The 19,437-nt window shown below is 46.7% G+C and overlaps 1 protein-coding gene across 1 annotated transcript in view; it reads right to left on the reverse strand.

The window, feature by feature from the left end:
• Positions 1-19,437, reverse strand: part of frmpd3 (FERM and PDZ domain containing 3) — a 181,610-nt gene that overhangs the window by 72,618 nt on the left and 89,555 nt on the right. The window contains exon 3 of the mRNA XM_080773906.1: positions 2,963-3,028. The gene's annotated coding sequence lies outside the window, so the exon portion shown is untranslated. The remainder of the gene's footprint in view (positions 1-2,962; positions 3,029-19,437) is intronic.

Genomic DNA, 19,437 nt, shown 5'->3' on the forward strand with positions numbered 1-19,437 from the left:
TAAACTAAAAAAGCCTACTGTCAGCTGTCCAGCAGTCCAAATATTATTAAATTAAATTTCAGAATGGTAGACCTGGTAGACCAGGCCTCAAGCCTGAGGCCTACCATTGCGTGGCACATCTATGCACGGAATGTCTATGTTCACAGGCTTCCGTGTGCGGCCTAGAGGGCATCTGAGCATGTGCTACACCATACCTCCTTTGGGAAACCGGGCCAATGTCTTTTTTCTCAAATAATAATAAATAATTGTGTCACGTGTGCCCCCGTATACACTTATAACTGTATAACAGTAGATCCCTCTGGGAGAAAAGTATCCCTCTCCGAGACTAGTCTAGATGCATGAATGTGGAAAAAGCAGTGCAGCGGAGTTTGTCTGAAAGGCATCTCTGTTCCACTCCGCTTGGCTCCGCCAGTCCTGCTGGTCACAGATTTAGCCGGTGCTGCTGAGACTCAGCCCTACATTATTAATGCCATCATCTCACGTTGTGTCCTTCACCACACCATGGAAATGATAGCAACTTCCAGACAGCGCCGTCATGACTTTAACCCCCGAGCCTGCTACTGTTGGGCTGCATTTTTTAAATGCATCCCAGTTCGTTTTCTCCAGTGATTCTGCATTGTAAATGGATTTGAGTTACAACTGTATTCGGACAAGCCTATTTACAAGCTCAAAACGTGTTGGGTTGAGATGTGTTTTGAGCTTGTGAATTGGTTCTTTTTTGCCGAATGCATGTCCCCCCCTGAATAGGCATGTTGGGGCTCAAGTGGTTAATTACATTTTTGTTATTCCAAAAACTGTGCTCCTCTGAGCACAGATCTCCCCCAGGCACTGGTTGCCTATACCCAGGTGTGTGCCAGGCAAGGGATACAGCCGTCAGGCAGCTGTGGGGGGAAATAGAGGTTGTACGTTTTTTGGCACTCCCTGTGGGCAGCTGTGAACGCGGTTTTGGAGGTGCATTGTATGTAGAGTCCCCTATAAACATGTGATTTTAATTTACCGGTAGGTATGATTGAATGCTGCGTTCCAGGTTGGGGTTGGGTTATGTTTAGGAGTTGGGGGTTAGAGTTATGCCTGAGTATATATACTCAGTTGTGTGTTGCACACTGATCTTTGGCACCACACATGTTGAACAGGTGAACATTATAAAACTTCTGGGAGTAACTATAGATATCTCTTTATCTTGGTCCAAATATATAAATAATATTGTCAAAATGGGAAGAGGAATCGGTATGACTAGGAAGTGTTCTGCTTTCATCACTCCCTCTATAATGAAATCTGTTCATCATCAGCTACAAAATCTGATTTGAAAAAGTTGCAGATTGCTCAGAATAAAGCGGCTCGTCTGGCACTAGGCTGTTCATATCGGACAAGTATTAGTTATATGCACGAACATCTGGCATGGCTAATGGTTGAAAAGAAATTAGCAGTGAGAATGCTACTGCAGGACATTATTTCCACTGGTAAGCCGTATAGCTTGGCTCACCAGTTAAAAATGACTTCTGAACATGGCTACAACACCAAGGGAGCAGCTTCTGGCAACATAAGAATGAAAACAACACCAAAATCAAACTGTCTTAAACACACTGGTATATATATGTCAATAACTCTCTGGAATGCACTACCCAAAAACATCTTATCTACACTACATAACAAAAAGAATATCAAGATATACCTTGCCAATTTGCCATGTACATACCGGTAATTGTGAACTGAACGAATTTGTTTTATTTTATTTATAATGTGAATTTGTTCTTTGCATTCGTTTTTATTTTGTTCTGTTTTTATTTTACATTGTATTTTTAGTTGTACATTTGTATTGTATCTGTTTTATTCAGGACCCCAAGAAGACTAGAGGCTCAGTCATGTGTCTCTAATGGGGATCCTTCAATAAACATAAACATAAATCTACAAGCTCATATGCGTACCCCACAGAGTTGTGAGCTTGTCAATCTGGGAACCCATTCATTAAAAAAAATGCCTCTGCAGGGCACCACCCAAGGCCAGACCACCGAAAGGAAACATGGACATGGTGGCTGAAAGTAGGTAGCCTACTGCAGCTTGAGCCATAGACATGCCGAGCCAAGACAACAACGGCGGCGCTCCTTTTTGTGTAGAAAGTAGAAACAGTAAGTTCTTAGTCCACTTCCTCTCGGGAGTAACAACACTACATATCGGCAGAGGTGTTGACAGCTGGTTAGCAGAACCTGTCTCGAGAGTGTGTTGATAGGCTATAGGGTTAAAAATGACCCAAAAAAAGGAATTTATAAAATCGTCACCCTAAAATGCTATCCTCACAATAGTAATCAAACTTGTACATTATGCGTGCGTGCGTGCGTGCGTGCAATTCCTCCACCTGACAACAGATGGCTCCAAAACTGTGGAATGCACTTCCCATTGCAGTCAGAACTGCAGCATCACTCCCAATCTTCCGCCGTAGTCTGAAAACCCACCTTTTCAGACTCCATCATGGCCCATTGCACTTACCCCACCCCCTTAGATAGCATTTCTGTAGACTTAGATAGCATTTGATACAGACTTATAGCATGTTATGTAGACAGCACTATAATTGCATTGTATGTAGTCATAGCACGTCATAGTACATATGTATAGCATAGTAGTATATATGTATAGTTTATATGTATAGTTTCATTATATAGATATTCCACTGTTACTTTCTTAGCTTACGCATGTTTCATGATAAATGTTTTTATGTGATGTATTCCCATGCCTTTTTGTTCTTGCTTAATGTAAGTCGCTCTGGATTAAGAGCGTCTGCTAAATGCCTAAATTGTAAATTGTAAATTGTAGAGCTGGCTGAGTGCACGTTCAAGTAAAGTAGTTCTGCAAGCCAAGAAGCCACTTAACCCTGTAAGCAACAGTACAAACACACTGACCGTCACAGGCTGCTAGAGTGGCCAGAACTGACTGGACCCAAGTAAAAAAGTGTCACTTTATAAAATACCTTTTGGAGTCAGGTAACACAGCCAAAGCACAATGCCATCAGTCAACCTCTTTGGCTGGAGTCTCTCTGGAGAGAAGGAAACAAACAGAAAAGAAAAAAAATGAGTAAAAAAAAGCTGAAGCGGAATTACAAATTAAGTCCAAATAGCATCTTTTGGGAGTGGGTCCTTGAAATTAAAAAGTTTCAGAATCACTAGGAGTGTAACTATGCAGTATGTTGCATGTAAGATGAGGGGATCATATATTGGAACATCTCTCTGATATGTAGTATCGTATAGATATGAGTGTCAATACTAAAATGACTCACGCACTGTGACGCGTTGTGAGCTTGTAGATCGGCTATTTTTACCAGATCGGTTTACTTTCCACCACTGCTCTGGGTGACAGCCGTGCTTGGTTTGGAGCGGACCGGGAGATCAGATATGAAGCACAGACCATAATAATATAAATTGCATTTTTATAGCGCTTTTCCAAGTGCTGGCGGAGGGATCTCCAGGCAGACACCAAGAGGCTGGGATGCACCTGGTCGCAGATAGAAAAGAATGGCCTATACCCTGGAAAGGGTGTCAGGCATAAGTAAAGTAAGTACGTTTGCAAGTGCTCAAAGCGCTTTACCAAAGTTCATTCATTCATACATCTCAAGCTCACACCGACCGACTCATTGGAGGCAGTGCAGGGTTCAGTGTCTTGCCCAAGGACACTTCGACATGTAGACCTCCGACCCACGGATCATTGGGCGACCTGCTCTACCTCCTGAGCCACAGCCGCTCCCATGAAGAGACATGGATTAACCGCCTCATCAAAGCGCACAGATTGATGTGTTTATCCTGTTCAGATAACCTTGTGGGACATGGAGTGACACTGTCCTCCATCTTCATATTGTCGCATGTCAGGTGACAATCTCAAAACAGTTCTGTTTTATTATTATTAAAAGACAGTGTGAAAATATAGCAACATACAAGTTCACAACGTGTTGATCGGCTATTTTCTGACCTCTGGCCAGGGGTCGGAGGTCATGCGTCAGGGAGTATGTTTGCTCCTGTACGTGTGTGTGTGTGAGGTGTGAGAAGCTAATCTCTGGCGCCGCTGGAGAGATCAGCATGAAACTTCGCTTTGTGCGTGCATGCGTGCGTGTGTGCGTGCGTGTGCATGCGCGCTGCTGGTGATGTAAGGAGCAGATGAACTCCACTACGTGAATGATGAGCTGATGCAGCACATTCATCAATGCCAAGTTCTATCCAGCACAACATGCACACACGCACACACAACTTCGATCCAGCATTGCCTCAAAGTCTCCTAATCATCATTCATACAGTATGCACTGTGAACACGAATGGACGCACACACACACACACACACACACACACACACACACACAGTTGTAGAAGTGATCGCAGTGCTGCACAGTGCACACACAGCGTATAAAAGTGCACGCTGTGTCTTCACTTCAACATATGGGAACTTCCTCCAGGTTGGTGGCCCTTGTTTCAGTTCAGCACACAGTGCAAATAAGGAGAACAGCTAATTATTTGGCAGCAGACAAGAGGAGGGACCGTGCTAAATGACTCTGTCACCTCCTCTGCAAACATTCTGTGGAAAATTTCCACACAAATTACAGCCCAGAGGCTCTGCTGTGCGTCTGCGCCGCATCAATCACCACATAGTCTGCAACTGTCACTATCACCCCACTGGCACTATCCATTTACACATATAGTCTGCTATGGCTGGTAGGGGGAGAGACAGAGACATGAGAGAGAGAGAGAGAGAAGGTTGGATAGAGAAAAGGGAGTAGCAGAGAGAAGATGGGGAGGAGAGAGAGAGAGAGAGAGAGAGAGAGAGAGAGAGAGAGAGAGAGAGAGAGAGAGAGAGAGAGAGAGAGAGAGAGAGAGAGATAGTGGGCAACAAGTTATGAGAGTAAAAGTGAGAAATCACTTATAGTAGCACTTTATGGCTGCCATCTGGCGTTGTGGGGAGGCCATCTGGCTGTGGTGGTGGGGAGGCCATTTGCAAGCAGGGAGGAAGGAAGGCAGCCTGAGCTGCCAGGTGGATAGGCAGGCAACATGCATCTTAATTTCATCCTTATTATTCCATTTGACACAGAAGACTCCCAATGCAGTATTGGTATAGGTACAATAAATACAATCTTGTATCTTGGTGTTTTGCCAATTATTTGGGGGCCCACTTTTGTAATATCCTCACCGCCCACCATTGGGCGCTGGCCCACAGGTTGCTGTAGGCTGCTCTGTGGACTCGGACCAGACATGGACTGGACCATGTCAAGTGTGCCTGACAGGCATGGATGGAGCCGGGCTGTGCGCCTGCCTGTTTCCCTGCAGATGGGCTGCAAAATGCTAATATGGACACTACTGGAGGTTTGTTTGCAAGCAGAAATACAGACGGTGAAAGACTATATTGTATATGCTTTAAGGAATATAAGGAATTAAACTCTGCTGGATTTGAAGTCCAGGGATTATTTTAAGGGTGCAGTTAACTTCCCATTATTGGCCCATCAGATTTTTCCTCCTGCTGGCTGCAGAAGCATTTACATTCAGTGAATGAGGTTTTGGACGCACTTTTCATAAATACTTTGTTTTAGAATTCTTTTCAATTATCATGATATATGTTTAATGTTGTTTAATAATTATGGTCCCATTAATTTTAAAATAATATGTTACAAAACCATTGCCACTGCAGATAGGACAGTGCTTGAACCAGTCGAGGACTTCAAGTACCTCGGGGCCTGGACTGCCTCAACTGAACAGGATCGGAAGGTTCGGAGAGCACTTGCCTGGAAAGCCTTGCACGGGATGAGGAGAGTGTGGAAATCAGATCTTAAGAGGCGGCTGTTCATAGCTACTGTGGAGTCAGTACTGCTGTATGGGGCTGCCTTCACACCTTCACAGTACACAACAGGAAAAAGCCCTGGATGGAGTCTACACAAGAATGCTACGAATGGTATTAGCCCACTGACTTCACACAGGTGTGATTTTTTAGAAATCAATCAATGAGAGCTAAAACAGTGAGTGCTGCTGTGACATTTGGGGCTCTCGCCCTTCCTCAGACACAGGAAGGGCGAGAGCCCCAAATGTCACAGCAGCACTCAGGTGCAATAAAACAATCTCTGCATGGATACCTGTACAGTGAGAGAAGGAATGGCATCCTGTAGAACAGCTGGCAGAGAGAGAGAGAGACAGGAATGAATGAATGGATGTCAGAGGGGTGGATGAGTTGTGAATGGACTCCAGCCCCCATAGTGAATGCACACAATGGGGAAGTTTATCAGCTATTCCCTTGCCTGCAGAAGGGAGTGAATGATTGGAGTGGAGCTTCAGAATCTGGCTGCTTCATGGTTTTCTGGGCATTCAGCCGTTATGAGAGGAAAGGATTACGCTGTGTGCCGTTGGCCTCGTTTGATTGACTCTCTCAATGGATGACGGGCCTATCTGCCATTCCACAGTTCTCAAATCTCTCATAACCTCTCTCACTATAAACACGGGTTAATTTATCATCACCTTGCTACCAATGCCCCAAAACAACTGGGAGGACAAGAGTTTGTCTGCATATAATCTCTCTAATATGGTTATCTAAAGGTAATTCTGACTGCGGCATTCATTTTCTCTGGAGCGTAATGATGCTTAAATGTATGCCCCGTCGTATGCTGGTGTCGCGTGCCGAAAACAGTCAATCTACAAACTCACAACATTGTGGTTGAGTTTGTTGTTTGTCGTGGTGAAGGTGAAGGTATAAATCGTGCTTAAAAAAGATTTTGTCTCATTGTGAATATTTGGTGTGAAGTGAACTATAGGCTTTATTGCTGCTTAACAAAAACAGACATGTGACAGAGTAAATGGCATCGTTGCTGTTGTGTCGGGTGGGAACCGCCCGATATTCAAATAGAAAACAATAGCGGATCCACACTTTTTGAGCTTGTATATCTGCTATTTCTGCTACTGTTGTGTGACACTGTAGTATGACAATGTAGGATCTGTATGGTACACAGGAAGGCTAGTTTTGACATTACATTGATCCCATTCCCAACTTGAATTCTGGAGATGGAAGTATTTGCCCAGTAACACGGCCAATGTGTTATGTCTTAAAACCTTACATTGTACATGATACCTTGTTGACAAGGTGTCCCCCAAGGGTCTATGCTTGGTCCCCTGCCTTTTCACCCCTTTTTGCCAAATATCTTCGCCGGAAATAGCCGATCTACAACCTCTGTCCTCACAGGCAATTTTCAGACAAACATCTTTCTCTAGAATAAGGACGCTATAGGGTTAATATTTGTATCCCTTTGTCATAACAACTAACTATGTAACTTAGTAATGATATACAATCACGGGTTGGATAAGGCTTGGCAAAAGCATAAAATGTGTGATATGCTTAATAGGACATTTCAACAGTTGGAATAAAAAGCAGGTCTTACAGCAGTTTCAAGACGAAACACATTTTCATCGTCACCACGATGATAGCTGGTGGTGAATGGCAGTAGGCCTACAATATACAGCTAGGAGCAATCTAAGAAAAGACAAAAAATTGCACCGGAATTGGAAGCTGTCCGTGGCCGTGCAGCTTTAAGGAAAGTGACAGGGTCACAGAGGAGCGAGGTAAGGAGATGGAGGACTTTCACTGAAGTGGAGCTGATTAAAAAGTTTAGCAGCTACTCACTTTTCACTGATTGTCAAAAACAAAGATATCCTTCAGCAGAGCCGGGGAGGAAACCGAAAATGGTGGAAAATAAGGACCATGTGTTCTAATGGATGCAATATCATTATTTTGTCACAAGACAGTTGTAACCGCTTTCACTTTTGCTTCATAGTAGCATAAATAGCCTATCTACAAGCTCACAACGGGTTGCATCGCCTGACAGGTCGTCGCGTGTTGAGTCCCGTTCATGACGACCTTTACTGCATGTCTCTCCCCTTTTCTCTCTCCCTCTTTCCTGTCCGTCTTCACTGTAACTATCAATAAAGGCTCATAGAGTCGCCATTTGGTCCCGTTTGCACAGTCCATTTGCACCGAGATACAGACTTGTAAGGGTCCATTTGGAACCCAGAGGATCCCTGGACCAGGAAGAAATTATATCTGTACATCTCTAATTACAGGGCAAGACAAAGGCGCTACTACGCTACAACAGGAGGCTGGGGTGGTGAAGGGAGTTTGGTCGCTGACAAGCTGCAGGAGAGGCAGAGATGAGCTCTGCTGAGTGTGTGTGTGTGTGTGTGTAGCATTACATAATGAGTGGCGTTCTGCTTAAAAAGATGACACTAAGTGATTGAACCATTATTAGGACTGAGGATGTATTGTGTTGGATTGGGGCTTTTGAGAGGGCGAATGAGCGAGGGGAACAGCTTGACCCCCGTGCAATTACCGCCCATGCTCAATCTCTGCTCTGCACCTGGTGTGATATGATGATGATAAGTGATATTTAAAACCTTTGCCTTGATTACATTTGATGAACAATTATACAATTAGGTCCTATATTAGGTATGTACCTGCTGGACTTCCACGCCTGCCTGACCTATCGAAACCTCTTATCTCCATATTTTAACCTTTTTAGTTTTTTGGTAAATAAATGCCCATACTACAGCGTCAGCTGCGTCACACAGAAGCATCAAAAGTTGCAGTCCCACAAGCCGAAGCGTGGCGCCAAGCCACGTGTTTCAAGCTTGTAGATCTGCTACTTTTGCCATTTTTGTAAACACAAACATTGACGACAAACGTGAGGACGCAAATTGTGATTGGCCGACGTGATTGGGTGGGAGATGTGCCATTAAGAGCGCCCCTCACTTCACATGGGTGTGATTTGTTTAATTTCGTGCCTGCCTCCCTGAACTATCGCAATGCTTGATTTCATGAGATTGAAGACCTATAAGTAAGTGCTGACTGCTGCGGCTATATCAGTGGAGGTCATTACCATGTTTTTGGGGCTGGGACCAGCTCTAGAAACGTCAATGTTTATAGTGCGATACTGGCTGACAGTACACCTACTAACTACCGGTCAGTGTGGAGTGTTGGCTGAGGACTAAGGCCCTATATCATCCTTCCTAGGGGGGGGGGGTAATACCTGTCAGTGGGGAGTGTTGGCTGATTAATTAATATCAACATCCTATTACAGGGGGGAAATAGACACTCATGCTTTCCAAGGTGTGATTTGGGGTCCTATGGATGAATACAAAATGAATATCAGCATCTTAAAACCAAAATGTTGAATTGTGGGTTTGAGCTCACATGCCCTTTTGATGTAAATCAAAAGGACACTCTGCACTGCCTTTCGGAACTCGCCAACGAGTTCCTGACTTCCTGCAGCATCGCAGGCGTGCATTAATTAATGACATTAAACCACACCCTCTCGTGTAATATTTCTTAAGTACACCATTGGTTGGCCACTTGGCCTAATGGGGACTATCCTAATAACCAACGTTAGAATTTACATGGCTGTAGCCTACATTAGTATTTCATTGACATTTTCCCCTAAAGAGATATGTGCAAACTGGAAAAAAGTGTGTGTGAGTGAAAACCACAACCTCCCGTAAGCTTTTAAAACCAAAGTTAAAATAGAATTTGTTCATGGCTGTGTTCCTTGCTATAAATCATCCCGTTCGGACCATAAACATAAAATACGATTATTTGAAGGACACAACTCATCTACCAAATGGGACTTTATGACTGTCCTCGAGGGCTTTGTTGGCAAACAAAAAGCAACACCATAATGTAGAAACAAGCAAAAGGCCTGTATTCAAAATCTTGTAAGAATTGGCATCAACATAATAAAGTATTGGTACCAAAACATATACGTAGTTCTTCAAAATGTGTCAATCTCTGAGTGGTGCAACTCCGTGTGGGGGTCCCCGGAACTTAAATAATAATATATTAGAAGCTTTTTATCAAGAATTGATCAATGTCACCATGGTCCAAATTTGAGTGGCTGCTCCACTCAAAAATACAAGTTCACAATGCGCTGTGACACGTTGCATTGTGGTGTGAGCTTGTAAATCTGCTATTTTCCAAAATTAAAAAAAGGAAAAATTAAAATAAAAGTTATTGCATGGGGCTCCCTGGCCGTGGTCCGTGGCCAAATACAATGTAGAGGTCCTTGACATGAGGACATGTGGTTATAGTGTCTGCCCTGAGATTGGGAGGTCAGGGTTAAAATCCCCGGGTCATACCAAAGACTGTATTATAATAATAAGTATAATAATAATTATTATTAATATCATTATTATTATAATAATAATAATACCACTTTATTTGTGCACCTTTCAAGACATGAAATGCAGCTCAAAGTGCTTTACAGAGCAATGGAGAAATAAATAAGAAAAGCAAGGCATAAAACATTAAAATAATAGCAGTAATGCAATACAGTGAGGACATGAATAATAGTATTAATTGGACCCATGCAGTGCCCACTGCTTGGCACTTAGCATCAAGGGTTGGAATGAGGGTTTAAAGTCACTGCGACATACTAGATAATATGTCCAGGGGGTGCACTTGTACATAATGTCCAGTGTTGTAGGCTACATCAAACCGCCTCACGCTATAGCAACACGAGATAGGCTCTTGCCCTATGGGCCACATGGCTCGGCAAGGCTATACATACTGACATGAAAGAACCACTCAAACAACTCGTTCTATAGCAATGCAACAGATGAAGAAAAGACCGGCCACCCCCGCTTATATCTCTGGCAGGCGTGGGTTGTGGGATTTTCAACATAACCAAGGATGTTGGAAACGGCTACCCTAAAGCCCTTCTTGATGTCCATGCTACAGACAACCTTGTATTGTTCATATTGTTAAGACTGAGTTGTGTTCTGAACCCAAATGCAACCACTCAAGAGGCAGGAAGACAGTTAAGAGCTTTAATGTCCAAATAAAGCAGAATAATGACACTGTATAGATATATATATAAATCCATATAAATACATAAATACTCTATAGTATAACTAGGTAGATATGTATCTATGAGGACATATATAATATAACATATACTTAGGGGAAATCCAAGGGGGTAGTCGAAGACGAGCTTGTAGATCGGCAGCCAAACAAACAGTCCAGAACAAAGGGGTGACGAGCTCCAGGAGTGGCACGACAGATAGCCAGGTCTGGAGGATGAGAGGAACAAATTAGCAAGACAGCTAACACTGCAGCTAAAACACACAAAAAGCTCTACTGAGTATGGACAGCAACTGAGTAGAGAGAAACTGTACTTGCCAGGCGTTTCTATGGGAAGATCTGGCGAGGAGTGGAGGGAAGGCAGGGTTCTTGAAGACTCTGGTGATCATGGTTGAATGGAAACAGGTGTGCAGTGCCACACCCAGGCAGCTCGTCAGAGGGGGAGGGGAACACAGAGGTGGACCTGACTAGGTGGAAGAGCGGTGATGGCGCAGTGGGTTGTGCCCAGGAACGCCAGAAGTGGAAGGTTGGGGTGGAGGGTTCGAACCCGGGTTCGGAACCGTAACAGGACCCCCCCCTCTACGGGAGCCTCCTGGCGACCTGCCAGGCGCATCAGGCTGGTCTCGGTAGAACTGACGTAGAAGCTCGGGGTCCATGATGAGTTTCCGGGAAACCCAACTGCGCTCCTCCAGCCCATACCCCTCCCAGTCAACGAGGTATTGGAATCCACGACCCCGGCGGCGCACCTTGAGGAGCCGCCGCACCGTCCACTGCGGATGCCCATCGACCATCTGTGGGGGTGGGGGGGTAGGGGGTGGAGGTGTCAAGGGGCATGAGGAGACAGGCTTTATCTTGGAGACGTGGAAGACTGGATGGACCCGCTTCATGGAGGAGGGGAGTCGGAGGCGCACTGCAACCGGATTGACGATGTGCTCAATAGGGAATGGTCCTAGGAACCGGGGCGCCAGCTTCCGGGACTCCACCTGCAGCGGAAGGTCAGAGGATGAGAGATACACCTGCTGACCCACTCTGTACTGCGGTGCCTTGGTGCGCCGACGGTTGGCTCCACGGCAAGCACGGGTGTTGGACCTCAGTAGTTCTGCATGGACAGTCTTCCACACTCTGCGATTACGTCGAAGATGGGCTTGAACTGAAGGGACTGCAACCTCAGTCTCCTGGGCCGGAAACAGGGGAGGCTGGTACCCTAAGTAGCATTCAAAGGGTGACATACCGGTGGCGGCACTGACGTGGGTGTTCAGTGAGTATTCAACCCAGGGCAGGTCCTTACTCCAGGAGGACGGATGGAGAGCAGAGGCGCATCGGAGGGCCCCTTCCAGACTTTGATTGGCCCGCTCTGCTTGTCCATTTGACTGGGGGTGATATCCAGAGGAGAGGCTGATGGTGGCTCCGATGCCCTTACAGAAAGCCCTCCAGGCCTGGGAGGTAAACTGGGGGCCACGGTCACTGACGATGTCCGCTGGGAGTCCATGAAGGCGGTAAACGTGTTCCATCAGTAACTCCGCCGTCTCCTTGGAAGAAGGGAGCTTAGGGAGAGCTATAAGGTGCACAGCCTTGGAGAAACGGTCTACCACCGTGAGGATAACGGTGTTGCCCATGGAGGGGGGAAGACCGGTGACGAAATCCAAAGCGATATGCGACCAAGGACGACCAGGGACAGGAAGGGGATGCAAGAGACCAGCAGGGGACTGATGGGATGACTTGCCTCGAGCGCACACCGTGCAGGCGGTGACAAAACTCCGGACATCTGCCGCCAAAGTAGGCCACCAGAACCGCCGGCGTACGAAGGAGAGGGTGCGGTTGACTCCTGGATGACAAGCCACCCGGCTGGCATGGCACCACTGGAGGACCTGGGATCGGGCAGCATCAGGAACGTACAGTCGGTTTGGGGGTCCAGTTCCTGGGTCAGGTTGCGTGCGCTGAGCTCTCCTGACCGCTGCCTCCAGACTAGTGGTGACCACTCCAATCACTTGGGAAGCGGGGAGAATGGTGTCCGGGGTAATGGGGACTCTCTCCGCTGAGTGAATCCGAGACAGTGCGTCAGCCTTAGCGTTCTTGGAACCTGGCCGGTACGTCAGAGTGAAGTTGAACCGGCCGAGGAAAAGGGCCCAGCGTGCCTGACGAGAGTTCAGCCGCCTGGCCGACCGGATGTAAGTGAGATTCTTGTGGTCGGACCAGACAATGCTGGGATGCTCTGCACCCTCCAACCAGTGGCGCCACTCCTCGAAGGCCTCCACAACAGCCAGGAGCTCCCTGTTGCCGATGTCGTAATTCTCCTCAGCCGGGGTGAACCGGCGAGACAAGAAAGCACAGGGATGCAGTTTCTCATCTGAGTTAGACTGTTGTGAGAGAACTGCCCCAATGCCAGTGTCAGAGGCATCAACCTCCACTACGAAGGGCTTAGAGGGATCAGGGTGGAGCAGGATGGGTGCAGATGTGAATCGCCTCTTAAGGGCGTCGAAGGCGGCGCTGGCTGCAGGTGTCCAGGCAAAAGGACGCAGAGGCGACGTAAGAGCAGTAAGGGGGGCTGCCACCTTGCTGTAGCCTCGAATGAAGCAACGATAAAAGTTAGCAAAGCCCAAAAAACTCTGTAGCTGCTTCCTGTTGACCGGTTGGGGCCACTCAACAACAGTCTGGATCTTCCGTGGGTCCGGCCGAGTCTGCCCACCCTCTATGATAAATCCCAGAAACTCCACTGAGGGAGCATGGAAGGTGCACTTCTCGGCCTTGATGAAGAGGCGGTTCTCCAGGAGGCGCTGGATGACTTGACGGACGTGTTGGACGTGTTCCTCAGCACTCCTGGAGAAGATCAGGATGTCGTCGAGGTAGAGAACTACAAAGATATCCAGCATGTCCCTCAGTACATCGTTCATCAATGCTTGAAAAACTGCGGGGGCGTTGGTAAGGCCGAAAGGCATGACGAGATATTCATAATGCCCCCGCGGAGTCTTGAACGCAGTCTTGAACTCATCCCCCTCGCGTATCCGAACGAGATGGTAGGCATTCCGGAGGTCCAACTTCGTAAAGATGGTAGCACCCTGCAGAGGTTCGAAGTTGGAACTGATGAGGGGGAGAGGGTACTTGTTTTTGACCGTGATCTTGTTAAGTTCTCTGTAGTCGATACACGGCCTGAGGTCTCCGCCTTTCTTCTTGACAAAGAAGAAACCAGCTGCCATCGGGGACCGAGAAGGTCGGATGAGACCCTCAGCCAAACATTCAGAGATGTATTTGTCCATGGCTCCCTTCTCAGGGAGTGACAAATTGTATAGCCGACTGGCGGGATAGGCTGCGTCCGGAAGGAGATCAATGCCGCAGTCGTAAGGGCGATGGGGAGGCAGAGAACGGGCTCGGTCTTTACTGAACGCCTCACCAAGGTCATGGTAAGCGGATGGAACAGTAGACAAGTCAGGAGGAGAGGGAGTTTCAGAAGGAGACCCTGTGGCGGAGGAAGTTGCAGCACGGAGACACCGGGCATAGCAGGTGGTGCTCCAACTGAGGATGCGGCCTCTACCGTAGTCCACATGGGGGACATGCAACTCCAACCAGGGTCGGCCTAAGATGAGAGGAGTGCCAGGGGACGGTAACACATGGAAGCGGATCTCCTCGACATGGTTACCGGACAAGGTCATCTTGAGGAGTTGAGTCTGGTGTGTAATAAGGCCAATCCTGTGTCCATCCAGAGCAAAAGCAGGAATGGGTTCAATCAGGGCGATGAGGGGAATGTTAGCCTCACAGGCCAGTTGATGGTCAATGAAACTCTCATCGGCACCAGAGTCAATGAGGGTGCCGACTGAGAGTGTCCCTCCATGCCAGGAGAGATGGACCTCAAATTTGTCAGGGCTAACGGATGAGGGGGAACGAGAGATTCGGCTCAGCTGGAGTCCCCTGGTCTCCGATGAGCCTAGTCTTTTGGCAGCCTAGGGCAGCTGTCCCTTGAGTGGCCCCTCTGCCCACAATACATGCAGAGGCCGCGGGTCCTGCGGTGTTCCTTCTCCGCAGCAGACAGACGCATTCTGCCCACCTCCATTGGCTCTGCACCTGCGGCAGAGTCTGTAAGAAATGTCTCAGAGGAACAAGAGGTGCTGCTGTTCTGAATGGGGGTTAAGCGGGAGGAGCCTTGATGTGCCTTGGTCTTCTTGCGCTCACGGAGACGTTCGTCGACATCAATGGCAAGACTGATGAGCTTATTGAGGTTGGTGGGCTTGTCTCTAACCAGCTCGTCTTTCAGTGCCTCCGTGAGACCCTCTCTAAAGATGCAGCGCAGCGTAGAATCTGCCCACCCTGTGCTGGCCGCAAGCGTACGGAACTCAATTGCATAAGCGGCAACAGTGCGGGAGCCCTGCTTGATATGTAGCAGCTGGGATCCTGCATCGGGACCAGCGATGGGGTGGTCAAACACTCTCTCGAACTCTTCCTCAAAGTTGGCATAGTTGTGCCTTGACCCCGGGTTGGAGCTCAAGAAGGACTGGACCCAACGAAGTGCCTCACCAGTGGTGTGGGTGGCAATGTAGGCTACCCTGGCTGCGTCAGTAGAGAACATGCTGGGCTGCAGGTCAAAGACAAAGTTGCACTGCAACATGAATCCCCGGTAGCCTGTGAATGACCCATCAAAAGGCTGGGGGCTAGCCAGGTTAGGCTCCCGGCCAGGCTGGGCGACAGGCCCAAGAGTGGGAGGTGAGATAGCAGCGGAAGCTACTTGAACTGGTGGGGCTGCGGCACACAGAGCAGCTAACTGGTCGCACATGTTCTTCATCTGGGCTAGTAGTGTCTGCTGTTCGCTGGCTACTTGTAGTAGCTGTTGTGACTGGGTCTGCTGCTCACCAGCCATGCTATGCATCATTGTAGAGGCCTCCTGAAGCAACCGGGCGTGGTCAGCAAGCACCCTGTCTTGGCGCTGGATAGCAGCCAAAGGGTTAAGTGAAGAGGCCTGCTCTGGAGCCTTACCTCCTGAGGGTGCTGGGTTCATGTTGGCCAGATCTTCTGTTAAGACTGAGTTGTGTTCTGAACCCAAATGCAACCACTCAAGAGGCAGGAAGACAGTTAAGAGCTTTAATGTCCAAATAAAGCAGAATAATGACACTGTATAGATATATATATAAATCCATATAAATACATAAATACTCTATAGTATAACTAGGTAGATATGTATCTATGAGGACATATATAATATAACATATACTTAGGGGAAATCCAAGGGGGTAGTCGAAGACGAGCTTGTAGATCGGCAGCCAAACAAACAGTCCAGAACAAAGGGGTGACGAGCTCCAGGAGTGGCACGACAGATAGCCAGGTCTGGAGGATGAGAGGAACAAATTAGCAAGACAGCTAACACTGCAGCTAAAACACACAAAAAGCTCTACTGAGTACGGACAGCAACTGAGTAGAGAGAAACTGTACTTGCCAGGCGTTTCTATGGGAAGATCTGGCGAGGAGTGGAGGGAAGGCAGGGTTCTTGAAGACTCTGGTGATCATGGTTGAATGGAAACAGGTGTGCAGTGCCACACCCAGGCAGCTCGTCAGAGGGGGAGGGGAACACAGAGGTGGACCTGACTAGGTGGAAGAGCGGTGATGGCGCAGTGGGTTGTGCCCAGGAACGCCAGAAGTGGAAGGTTGGGGTGGAGGGTTCGAACCCGGGTTCGGAACCGTAACACATATCCTCCTATTCTTTATTTAATGTACTGTAACTGGTAACTGGTGGGAAGGAGAGCTTGCACAAAAGGACTTTCATCCACTCCGCAGGTGTTGTGGCAATGAACTTGATGTTGAGGATGAATTTAGATTTCACAATTCTAAATAATTATTCACAATGATACAAATATTGTTGGAGAGAATCATTACACGTATTTGTTTGATAATTGTGTATATTTAAGTGTGCATTATTTACTATAGGATTTTGTTTTTTGGTCATCATGGTTGAAAAGGTGAATGTCAAGCAGTGAAAAAAGCAGCCACATCCAAAAGCCAGGTGCCAAGTGGGCAGGATCAAATAGACAACGTCACACTGATAAGCAACAGCATGCGCGCGCATAAAGGCAGCAGAAGAACACCACCTCTCATAAGATGCAATGGAAAGTTCTAACTGCACTCACGTGTAAAAAATGCCCCATCAAACTTTTAGATGCTGTTTTTATCCCAGTGTGGGATTCGTGCCAGATCAGTCTCTATCCTTTTAATACTCTATGGGTACACCTCACTAGCCAACACACAAGAGAGATTGAATGGACTGAAACCAGCACTCCCCAAAACAACAGGTTTGGAGATCTTTTGGGAATTGATTACATGAAACAGTCACCTGTGCGCCCAGTCCAACAATGAATTGGTCTATACTAAGAACAATGAAGTCCACACACTGGATCCATGCTCCAAATATTATATTACCACCAATGGTGATGTTTCGAGCCAAAGGCTCTTCATCAGAAAAGTGAATCTCATCAACGACACGTATTCTCAATTAAAGGCAACTTATACAGTATCATATATACCGGTGTAGCAAACCAAAACATATCGTGACTGTGAGCTTGTAACACTAATCTTTGGTGTGCATTGCAAGTACTGTATAAATCTGTCTTTAGGCCTATATACACATGCTGCATCTTGACATATTCTCACTGTCTCATCATATCATAATCACAAATCCTGCACATGACTAATGCAGTTGGAGGGTGTTTGTTGTTTGGCGCTGCATCATGATAAATAAACACAAACTCAGACCTTTGACCACATTACTAACAAGACAGCTTTTGTCCCTAAAGTTCTGTTTGCTGTGATTCAGTGACAGTTGGTATAGCTTGAAAGAAAGTGTCCCTGTAGCCCGTATGTGATGTCCGCATCTGCAGGCATTACCGTCATGTTTCCTGGCCCTGACAGGTCCTGGCACCACTTGTCACAACAAGCGCGTTCCAACACCAAACAAGGTCAGCAACTGTCTTCTCTGTCAGGGTCTCCTTACTGGAAACATACTCTCAACATACTCCCCTGCACACTGTGTTTGCACTATGTATAGTACACTATGACGACTCGCTGTCCGTTGGAAACCAATGGAGTTATTAATTGTGCAAGCAGAGCACGCAAGTATTGTGGTCATGATGGCTTTTTTTGCGTATGCTCGGAGGTATATATACTAGATGTTGATGGTGACATAAATAATATATGTTTCAATGTCGGGTTATAACTGGCTGTCGATGGTGACGTCATTAGGATATGTTTCAGTGTCGGGTGAATTAAAGGTAATGTCTGTATGTATACATGTATGTAATCTGAAACCTATCTTTATTACATCACCATCAAAAGCCAGTTATAACCCGGCATTGATACATATCTTCTTAATTACGTCACCATCAACAACTATATTATACCTCCGAGCATACGCATAAAAAAGCCAGCCGACCACAGTATAGTACTTTAGACTTACAACTTACATACATACATAAGTATATACATACATGTATACATCCGTTACCGGTTACCCAACCAATATTGAAACATATCGTATAATTATGTCACCATTGACAGCCAGAACTGGGCCTGGGCCGTGGCTCAGCGGTCCAGGCACGAGCCTGGCAGTGTGCCGCGGGTTCGACTCCCTATCCCGATGGCCTTTACTGCATGTCACTCCCCCATCTCTCTCCCCCATTTCCTGTCAGCCTACTGTCTGTCTCTCTATAAAAAATAAAGGCTAAAGCCAAAAAAAAAACAAGAATAAATAACTAGAACTGGACTCTGTCGAGTGCCTACTTGCGCGTTGCACAAAATTAGGCCATAAATGGCCTACTAGTGTGCAAGCAGAGCACGCAAGTATACTGTCGACCGCTACGAACTTTCAAATCTTAGCCTCTCTGTAAAACATTGAAATTAAATACTAAAGTCGGGTTATAACTAGTTATATAAGCAAGCACTTGTTACTTTTCATTGGTTCAATATTTAGACATAACTTGACCACTTTCACTTACTTGTTCTTTTTATTCCATCATATTCTGTAGACTCTGTCTTATCACAACCTGCGAGACAGTGGCTAGAGAGGCTGTCTGAGAAACAAAAGGTTACTGTAACCGTAACTGATGTATTCGATGACTCACCATGCAATGATAAACAAACTCAGATGGCTATATCTAAGGCTATTCCCCTTCAGGTGTGTATATGTCCCATACCGTGCCATTATTCTGCATGAATTGTATCACTGAGACTCTGCCCTCCATTTCTGCATGTAAAACCGACCATTATGTATCATTATGACCAAACCGTGGCTGGCAGAGGGCCGGTCTTTTAACTGGAGTCCTGTCTAACCTGTCTAAGAGCCAGAGGCAGGCTCTGCATCAACAGACCCTCTAACTAACCTCTCTGCAATGAGCCAGAGGCAGGCTCAGCATCAATAGACAGACCCTCTAACTAACCTGTCTGTAAAGAGCTGGAGGCATGCAGGCTCAGAATCAGATGGAGCTTCAGGCCTGCAGGGAGAGTGACAGGCAGATATGGAGAGGTGGTTAAATGATGAGGGTCAGTCTGACTGACCCTCGTCCACGATGGACGGGCATTTAACCACCTCTCCATATCTGCCTGTCACTCTCT

The sequence above is a fragment of the Protomyctophum bolini genome, assembly GCF_963924005.1.
Source record: "Protomyctophum bolini genome assembly, chromosome: 10".
Taxonomy (NCBI): domain Eukaryota; kingdom Metazoa; phylum Chordata; class Actinopteri; order Myctophiformes; family Myctophidae; genus Protomyctophum; species Protomyctophum bolini.